Source organism: Cavia porcellus, unplaced genomic scaffold, assembly GCF_034190915.1.
Source record: "Cavia porcellus strain 051 isolate PalLab524CR breed Dunkin Hartley unplaced genomic scaffold, mCavPor4.1 scaffold_23, whole genome shotgun sequence".
Lineage (NCBI taxonomy): Eukaryota > Metazoa > Chordata > Mammalia > Rodentia > Caviidae > Cavia > Cavia porcellus.
This window is the reverse complement of record NW_026947506.1, coordinates 10513932-10524128: the sequence shown is the minus strand read 5'-3', so window position 1 is coordinate 10524128 and position 10197 is coordinate 10513932. Positions and strand designations below refer to the sequence as shown.

Sequence of the window (10197 nt, the reverse complement as noted above, 5' to 3'; positions counted from 1 at the left end):
TTGCTTTCTTTTCTGATAGTAGCTGTTCCCAGCGCTGTGAGGAAGTGTCCTGGCCACTTCTCCATAGCGGCTGTTCTCAGGGGCTGCATGGCCTGCTGGGATTGCAGCCCTGACCCTGCAGAGCCCGGTGCCCTTGAGGTACTGAGATTCCCTTCCTCTGCCGCTGTCTTGGCTGCTGAGTTACTGAGAACTGACCAGCTGAGCACCCCGCTGTCCCTCTATGGAGTCCCTGGCCCAGGTCTCCTTCCCCTGGCCTGGCTGGTGCTCCCTTTTGAATGATGCTTAGCAAGCACAAAGTGAGTCACGTGCCAGCACTCTCTGCTGGGGACATTAGGAGATGGCGGGACAAGCACTAAAGTGACAAGTGAATTACAGAACAGAGGAGTTTGGAATGGTTTGGTAGAGTCATGTGCAATGGTGTTTCAAGGGCCGGTTGTGTGCACACTCCATTAAGTGGAGGAAGACAGGGATGCGAAGCAGAACAGGGCAGCCATCTAGACGGGCAGCCATGAGGACTCAGCAGATTCTAGGAACTCGGCTGGGTGACTGCAATGCTTGAGGAGAAGCAACCACAGGAGGCCCCCCAGGGAAAGGTGCTGTGCTTGTTTAGAAAGCTGCCTGATGTGTCCTTTGGGGGAAGAGACCCCTCAGAGAAGAAAAGGTCCTCAGGATCAAAAATCTGGCTCCCAAAAAGCTGGGGAGCTGGCGGAGAAACTGCCGAGGAGGATGGGAGGTGGTTTAAGGACAAACATCGGGCCTGGTGCCACGGCGGGGAGGGAATTTGAGGTTTTGGTGGGGTTGGGGAAGATATCCTAGGGGATCGATTTGAATTGTGTAAAAGCTGGAAACAGCAAAAAATGTTGTACCATGATCAGAAATTAAAGAGCATGACGAACTGGGGCACGCTTGCTGCAAGCGGGACCGGGATCAGTCGGTGTGTTCTCACTGTGCTGCCTGGAACGCATCACAGCCCCCAGAGGAAGCTGGTCAAGGGCATGGGTCCATGGAGGACACTGGGTGGTCCAGAGAGGAAGGACAGGAGACAGGCTGGTATGAACTGGGGCATTTTATCAGCAGGGTGTAAGGGGAGAAGAGAGAAGGTCAGATGTGAGGAAAGGAGCCAAAGGTAAGAGAAGGGTCCCCCCAAAAAGAGGGCAAGTAGCTATGGTCAGAGGGGCCCAGATCTCTGGAGCAGGCTGGGCCTATGCTTACCTGACATAAATGGTTAAAATATATGATTAAAATCAATGCCATGTTTTTGGAAAAAAAGGAACCATACACAATTCAAGAGAGTTGTCATGGTTGGCATTCTCTTTTGCTGGATGGCCTGTCCTGGCTCCTAGACCGACGTGGCTCTGAGGCTGCAGGAGCTGAAGGGAAGTTGGGACCCAGCCCTTTTCCCTGCTTTTCTCAGCTGCCATGGGCTGAGGACCTTTGCTTCACCATATGCTCTCCACCACTATGTTCTTAGCACAGCCCAAAGGCCTGGGTCAACTAACCATGGACTGAAGCCCCTGAAACCATGAGCCAAGCAAACCTTCCTTGGCAAGTTAATTTTTTTTTTTGTCTTTTTCCTTTTTATTGGTACTGAGGATCGAACTCACGACTGCCTGCTTGCAAGACAGGTGCTTATGCCGCTGAGCTAAATCTCCAGCCCTGGCAAGTTAATTTTTGCTCAGGCATTTTTGTCACAGGAACAGAAAACCAGGTATCCTGGGTGCTGATCAATGAACGGTTTCATCACCTAATTACAGAGGGCCACTCATAGAAGGTGGTCAGAAAAGATGGGAGGAAGGCAAGAAGAAAATAAGAAAAAAGGAAGGAAGTGACAAGGGTCCTTTGTATGGAACAAGGCCATGCATGCCCAAGGCTCTGAGTGCCAGGAAATTTCTTCCCTAGTTGGCAGTGTGGGGCGCTTGTGGTCTAGTCGAGAGCCGTCCTATGGCGGAGCTGTGGCTAGACCATTACAGCATGGTGATTTCCCACTGTAGGAATTGCTGTATGGTGTTAGGTATTGGCTCCTGCTCATCCCTGAGTTCTGCAGCAACTTGCACAGAATGCCCAGGAAGAAAAGTGACCTTTCCCACGTGACCCTTCCCAGAAGGTACCATCCTCCTCATCTTTCAGTCCCACAATGACAGTGTCTGTCGATGTCCGCTCCCGGCCGGCAGGAAGGACACACGACAAAGTCTGGCAGTGGACAACCTTTTCTTTTATTTTTCTTCTCCGTACAGCCTGCCCTGGGATCGCTCCCAGCCGAAGCCTCCTCTGGTCCGCTCCCCGCGGCTCCTTCTGGGCTTCTACTTCCGGGCTTCTTCTTCCCCCCCAGGGGTGGCACCAGTATATATACGGATACAGTGTCCAATCATGTTAAAGTAAGCAAGGCAAGCTGATTGGCTAACATCATCAGTTGCCAGGCAGACTATATTGTTGAGCGGGTTGCTTACGCGGTAAGCAGGAAACTAACGTGCTCGATGGGAGGGGTAATCTACCTCAGGCTTTACTCTTTACTACAGGCCTCACGTCCGCCAAGTGAGGCGACCGGGCTCGGGGCTGCGGCTCCCAACATCTCCCCCTTTTTTATTTTTTATGAATGTGCGCATCGTAGCCCTTTCTGGACTGGGTGCAGAGGCTTATGCCCTATGCGTAGGCCCACCGTAGGTCCTTGGCTTAGACCCTGGTCGGCCGTCCCATGGTCTGCCAAGGCCCTGAGGCCCTCGTCCTTTTTCTAGGGCCAGGCACAAACTGGACGGAACCTGGATGCACACAAGCTTGCACTCATTTCCTCTCCGTAAAGAAATCCCCTCGGAGAGAAATTTAGACCTGGGCAGCATCTAACAGTCCAGCGGCTTACGTGCAGAATGGGGTAGGGCCTGGCTTAGGTTGAGTCGCACCGGGGGAGTACGCTCTTACCCGTCATTGACTCTCCTACCCAGCTATGTCATAATTTTTTAGAGGAGGAGTGTGGGAAGCTCACCACCCCTAGACTCGGTCGTAGGCTAGGCGAGCGAGCCATGCATATGCCTGAGGATCTTCTTGTCCATTTTGGGCTACCGCTATTTCTATTCATCTTGTTGGTTGGTCTGTGATGGATCTCCAGTAGGGCAGGTCTGATCTTCAGTCGAGGGCTTTGTTGCCCGTGTCAGTCTCTCCGGTATCCACAGTGGTTCTCGTCCCGATTCCTGTGGGAAAACACAAACCGCGCCTCGGTTCCAGCTGACCACTGGATCCGGGCCCATCCATTGTCCTGTCAGGACATCTTTCCACTTCACCCACCCTTTATGGTTGGGGGAAGGGTTGCAGTGCTCCACAGCTGGGGAGCGATTATCATTATTTAAATTTAAAAAATTGTGTGTGAATAGTGCCATGGATAATCGTGCCTTTGGGGCCAGGCCTTGGCCTACTCCCCCTTTTTGTTTTTGTAAAATTTCTTTGAGGCTTCTATGAGCCCTCTCAATGATTCCTTGACCTTGGGGATTGTATGGGATACCATGTTTTAATTGAACCTCCATCATTTTGCAGAACTCATTGAAAGCTTTGCCTATATAGGCTGGTCCATTATCAGTTTTTAATATTTTTGGTTTGCCCCATGCGGCCCAAGCCGCCAGGCAATGATTGATCACATTAGACACTTTTTCACCTGTTTCTGCTGTTGCAAATATGACGTGAGAACAGGTGTCTGTGGAAACATGAACATATTTAAGAGTCCCAAACTCCTGTATATGTGTGATGTCCATCTGCCAAACATCACCAGGGATCAAACCTCGAGGGTTTACTCCCATCGGTATGGCAGGTTTGTATGTGGCACAGGAGTCACATAGTCGCACGATATCTCGTGCATCTGCTCTAGAAACATGGAAATGGTTTGCTAGTGTCCTGGCATTGACATGAAACTTATCATGGAAGGCACGGGCTCGCTCGATTGGTGTTAGTAAGGTAAAAATCCATAACGGGCGAGTGGCAGTGTCAGCAGCCGCATTCCCCTGTGCCATGGGCCCCGGCAGGGATGTATGTGCTCTTATGTGGGTGGTGAAGACCTTATGGTGTCTGTTCTGAAGCAATGTCTGGATAGACAGGAACAGCCCAGCCACTGTGGAAGTGGATCTAATTAAACCGGCAGTCTCAAGCACTTGCATAGCATTGACCACATACCTAGAATCGGAGACAATATTAATGGCTTCTGAGAACCGTTCAAGAATCATTTTAACGATCTGCAGTTCTACCACCTGAGGCTGATCAGGTTCAAATTGTATGGTAACCGGGGGCTTGCCTAGGATCACATAGGCGCCTATCCCCGTCTTAGAGCCATCTGTGTATATTGTAGTTGCTGGGACTAATGGCTCAGAGGCAGTAACCTTTGGAAAAATTATAGGGTGCTGAGTGACAAATGACAAGATAGGGTCTTTAGGGTATTGATTGTTTATATCCCCATGGAAAACACATCTCAGAATGGCCCATGTATCTATGCAGGCAGCCAGGGTCTTGATCTGGCTGGCGGTATAGGGTACTCGGATGGCTTGTGGTCCTGAGCCAAAATGTTGGACAGCTCTATCATGCGCTTCAAGGGCCAATGAAGCGACTGCCTCCGGGTAATGCTCTATGACTTTTGCAGGTGAGACCTTAGGGTGTATCCACAGTAATGGTCCTTTCTGCCAAATCACCGCTGTGGGCTGTAGACTAGTCTGTAGCAAACAGACATCAAAGGGTCGCCCTGGTTCAATTCTGTGTAAGGTAGCCCCACCTAAGGCTTCCTCCACTCTCTGTAAGGCAGCTCTTGCCTCAGGAGTGAGCCTCCTGTGGGAGGCTATATCTGGGTCTCCCTTCAGAAGGTCGAACAGGGGTTTGAGATCTGAATTTGGTATATGTAAATATGGCCTAATCCAATTAATGTCTCCCAATAGCTTTTGCATGTCATTTAGGGTCCTAACGCCATCCGTCCTAATGGTGACCTTCTGTATAAGTCTGGAGGCGACACTGAGGTCCACACCTGCTGACCCAGGGGTGGCCCTTGTTGAAGGCTGCCACCCTGAGCTGTCCTGTCTCTGGGGCGGGGGCCCGCCTGTGAAGGGGGCCCCCTCTGGCCGTTTTTTGGCTCTCTAGCATCTTGTCCACAAATACGGTTGCCCTGAGCATCAAAGACCGACCTACACTCCTCAGCTTTGTGTGATCCCTTCTTGCATCGCCCACAAACATATGGTTCTTCATTCCTAGGGCGAGGCCTAGCATCTGCATTGTTTGGGCAGTGACGTTTAATGTGTCCTGGCTCCCCGCAGGCAAAACACCCTTTAGCCTTACATTCCCCTTCTAACCCGCGAGGTCCCCTCTGCTGTATAGCCGCGGCCAGGAGAGCAGCCACTCCCGAGTTGGAGAGCGGCCCCCCTATCTCTCTGCATATCCTAATCCAGGCGTTGAGGTCCTTGTTCTTATGAGGAGCTATCGCTGCCTTGCACTCCTTTGTACATTGCTCAAAAATCAGCTGCCTTACCAGCGGTCGAGCCACTCCCGGATCAGAAAATATCTTATCGGCAGCATCTTGCATTCGGGCCACAAAGTCAACAAATGGCTCTGTGGTACCCTGAATTACTGGGAAAGAACCCTGCGACTCCTTATCGAGCGACTTAGGCTCCTGACAGCTGGTCTCTTTGGCCTCCTTGCCATTCAACTTTCCCTCGTCCTCGGAGTCAGACGACTCCGAGGCTAGAGCCCCGTCCTTCTCCTTAGCATCTTTGTTCCCCTTGACGGGCCCCTCTCGGGAGCTCCCTGACTGGGCCTGCTCAAATACCCTGCGTACTTTTGTAAGCTCTTGAGAGCTTTCTCCACAACCACCCTCGCTCTTAATGTTACTACCTAGCATGTTTCCCATCTTTTAATATGTTACTCACCGCGTGAGGCCCAAGGAATCCGCCACTTACGCGTGAGCCTGAGGGGAGTCTAAAAGCCCTGTAGGTGCGCGCCACCCAGAGCCCAGGCTTATCCCCAACTCACCTGTCTCGCAGCTCTGTACTGGAGCGTTGTCCACTTCCACGTCGCGGGGGTGATCAGTCCCCGGGCGGGCCTCCAAATGTCGATGTCCGCTCCCGGCCGGCAGGAAGGACACACGACAAAGTCTGGCAGTGGACAACCTTTTCTTTTTATTTTCTTCTCCGTACAGCCTGCCCTGGGATCGCTCCCAGCCGAAGCCTCCTCTGGTCCGCTCCCCGCGGCTCCTTCTGGGCTTCTACTTCCGGGCTTCTTCTTCCCCCCCAGGGGTGGCACCAGTATATATACGGATACAGTGTCCAATCATGTTAAAGTAAGCAAGGCAAGCTGATTGGCTAACATCATCAGTTGCCAGGCAGACTATATTGTTGAGCGGGTTGCTTACGCGGTAAGCAGGAAACTAACGTGCTCGATGGGAGGGGTAATCTACCTCAGGCTTTACTCTTTACTACAGGCCTCACGTCCGCCAAGTGAGGCGACCGGGCTCGGGGCTGCGGCTCCCAACAAGTGTCCTATTTCAGGATTTACCTGCCTGGCAGGCTTTTTCACATCCTCTGGCCCGGAGTCCTGGGGAGAAACTCACTGTGTGACACTTTTGTGAGCAGAGCAGGCTCTGAGGTGTCATTAAGTGCAGGCCCTATGTGTCCAGGTACTGTGAGTGGGTGGCTGAAGGCATCCACACAGAGGGCATGATGTTAGATAAAACCATTGCTGCCAGTCTGCTTGTCACAATGACATGGTACAATTCATACCGAATGCCTGCCCTAGAATGAGAAGACAAGGCACACTCTCAGCTTACCTATGTCAGGGACACCTCGTACTCTGCTCTCACTGATCTTATATATGGACTCCAGTTACCACAGCCCAGAAATTTCTCTCTTGGGATTATGAGGACAAATGGAATGCACAGACTGGTTAGCACAGCATTCTAATCTAGCATTTCAGGGACGAGTCTGCTATCGGCAGTTACGGGGGCTGGGATGTGGGCTATGAAGCATCCTCACATCTCGCAGGGAGGCTCTCCATGGGCTCAGCTGCTGCATCGCTCAACCTAGTCCTCGCAGAAGGTGCCTGAGCTCTGAGAGTGTCCAGCAGAGCTGGGATCCCAGCCCTGGAGAGTCTTGGCCAATGATGCCCATGGCACTGGGAAATCCCACCTGCATCTGCCCCAGGTGCTGCCTGCCCCAGTGCGGGGGAAAGCAGGTGGTGCAAGGGTCTGCATAGCCTTCAAAACTCCTGGTAAAGTTCAGCGTCCCTGTTTTGAGGGACAGGGGGATTGTTAGGAACCGATTAGGTCACGAGCTAAGTCTACAAGAATGGATCAATGCGATTCTGGCGGGAGTGACTTCATCACACAGCTTGAGCCCTGATCTGGTTATCTAACCATGTGCACCAATCTCTTTTGCCCATGACCACCTGCCCTCTGCCATGTCACAGGGCAGCACCAAGGCCCTGCTTGCTGGAGTCCCCCGCTCTGCCCTGGTACACATCTAGGTCACAAGAAGAATTTGTGTTCAAAAGAAGGAATGATGGGTGGCTGGCTTAGCCCTTAGCTAAGTCCTCAGTGGAAGGGGAAGAGGCGGGACGTCAGGGAGTTCCTACCCTGTGTCCATCAGTTCCTCCAGGCAGCAGAGGCTGAGAGGAGTTGGTCACAGAGGAGTCTCTGGTGTAACTCAGGCAGCACACTGGGTACTTGGGGGAGCTGAGCTCAGCGGGGCCTCTGCCAGCCCCATGGGCGCTCCAGGCTGGGCGAGTGCCAGAGCTGTCCAGTGTGAGCAGGGTACTCGGCGTTCACTCCAGGCTCTTGCCAGGCCCTAGACTCTGCAGAAAGGCACGAGAGGGGGGCTTGGAATAGTGGTGCACAGTGGGCCACAGTCTTCTCTCCCTGGTACCAGGGATCGAACTCCTGACTGTGTACTTGCCAGGCAGGCGCTTGTGCCGCTGAGCCAAATCCCTGGCCCCTGCCATTATTCTTAGTGCAAAGTGGATCATCTGTTTCATAGCTGCTCATATTTCTTATCTGCTTTCTTATTTTTAAATTCTTTAGTCTCTTTGGTGCTTTTTCAGATCTACCATAACACTTTCTGTGCTTTCTCATTCTGTCTTGAAATTGTTCAATTTGTTGCTTTCTCTTCGGGGGCTGGAGCTCAAGGGTCTGAAGGGGGTGTCCCAGGTGAGCACATCCTCACCTGGACAGCAAGTGTCAGTATTTGAAGGACAGTGGCACTAGGGAGCTTGAGACTTGAAGTCACTATGTAACTCACTGAGCCAGGGAAGATGGTGGGTGACATCTGGGTTGACTGCAGAGTGAGGATGGGGGAGGGAGGAGGGTGAGAAAGGGAGACGCAGCTGGGGTCTTCAGTCGGGGAATAGATGAAGAGGAGGGGCAGGTAGAGAGAGGAGGGCGCGCAGCTGGTGGGTAACATATGCTGAGAAAGACGGAAAATGGGCACAGTGGACAGGGAGAAAGCCATCATCATCTGACTCTGAGGCTGGTGGCAGCAGCAGTCCAGGGTCTGGGAGGCTGGGCTGCTTGGGACATCGCCACCTTTCAGTACAGACAGGGGGCTTCTGGGTCCTGTGGAGAGGCCAGCGGCACAGTGGAGACCGAGTAGCTTGGGAAGGGTGTGTTAGATTCCACAGCAAGGCCAGGGCTGGCAGGCCGTGGTATAGGAGCAGGGGAATGCAGCTGCAGGACATGGGGCCACGAAGGAGCAAGGGGGTGAGCTCCATGCCACACCCAGGGCCCAAGGGCGACAGGATGTAACAGCAGTGCTATGGTGATGAGCAATGTAAGAGCGGGCCCAGGGCGGTGGGATGCAGGAATGGGAGGTGTTGAGGGTCTCTGGCTTTGTGCACCCTGGTTACTGAGAGCAGAGGACACTGGCTCTGCACATGCAGGTGGGTGGAGCCTTCATCTAAGATGCTCCAACCTCAACCTGGGGGTGGCAGCCTTCCAGGGGATGGAGAGATCTGTGCGCTCTGGAGCCCCTCACCTCGAGTCAGGAGAGCAGTCTGAGGCCCCACTGAGCTACACCTTAGGATAGTCTTATCTTGTGTCAGAAACAGCACAGTGGATCTGATTACTCATGTGTGGCAAACTCAGCCTGTCTACAATAGCAGTCCAAGTGTGGCTGTGACTAAAATGTACAATAACACATGCAAATGCATTTCAAAGATCAGATCACAAAAGTGTTCAGAGTGCCACTTTCTGAGTTTAGAAAAGCATACTTTCTATCGTATCTGAAGGAGTAAATCAAGATTGTGCGGTAGAAGCTGCAATAAGCAGATGATGGTCTCTTTGTGACCCGAATCCAGGTACCTGGAGAACCACTACAATGGGAGACAGAGAAGAAAGTTCAGGGAACCAAGGAAGCTAAAAATTTTTGGAGAAGGCAAAACAGAAGGCAATATAGAGTGAAAAACAAAGAGGCACAGCGCTAACCCAGGTCCTGGGAGAGGGAAACCGACTCCATCAGCACAAGCCTTTTCGTGTGTATTATTGCAGCTGGCTTCTTTCCTGTTGCTAATGGTGGTATTGCTGCATTTGTTTATTTCTGTATATGATATCTGGTTTGTCTTTGTGTCATCGCTATTACTGTTGATTGATTTCTCCTCTCTGAACGGGGCTGGGCACTGAGATGTGGGAGAGATGCCCATCATGGATCAGTGGCCCCGAGGTTGGCAGGGGTGCTGGGGAACGAGCAGATGCTCACCAGGAAACCAGACGTAGGTGTCATGGGTGGGAAATGTTAGGTACCAATGACAGAGGCCATAGGGAAACTGAAGTTAAGGAGCTGCGCCAAGCAGTTGTAATTGTCAGCTGTGCTGTGGAGCGTGCGGAGAGGGGAGCCGAGTTGGATGTGGAGCCACGTCAGAGGCTGGAGAGGCTGACCCACCGTGAGGAGAGGGCTGGATGTCAACTCTTCCTTGTTAGCATCCATGTTAAGCCATAACTCACCTGTATAAAGTTCAGCTATTTACAGTGTGCAACTGGAAATGTGCATCCAGGAGAAGATGTTCAGATCCAGCCTGGGACATGGCTTCAACAGCCATCAGGGAAGGGGGTGGGGTCTAAGGGGATGGAGGCCTCAGGGCATGATGGGAAGGATAGGGACAGGGCTTTGAGGCGGGATACAGGAAGCTGAGGTTCTGCAGGGAGCTGAGGCAGAAGAGCTCTTGCAGGACGAGAGGGAGGGGCCAGAGGCAATGTACAGC

General features: G+C 52.4%; 1 long non-coding RNA gene across 1 annotated transcript; it reads right to left on the bottom strand.

The window, feature by feature from the left end:
* Window positions 1-3059: 3059 nt before the first annotated feature.
* On the bottom strand, window positions 3060-6789 carry LOC134472429 (uncharacterized). Its single transcript, XR_010042238.1, has 2 exons — window positions 5986-6789; window positions 3060-3182 (listed from the first exon to the last, which is right to left on the bottom strand). It is a non-coding gene; the product is annotated as an uncharacterized LOC134472429 (long non-coding RNA).
* Between the last annotated feature and the right edge of the window lie 3408 nt (window positions 6790-10197).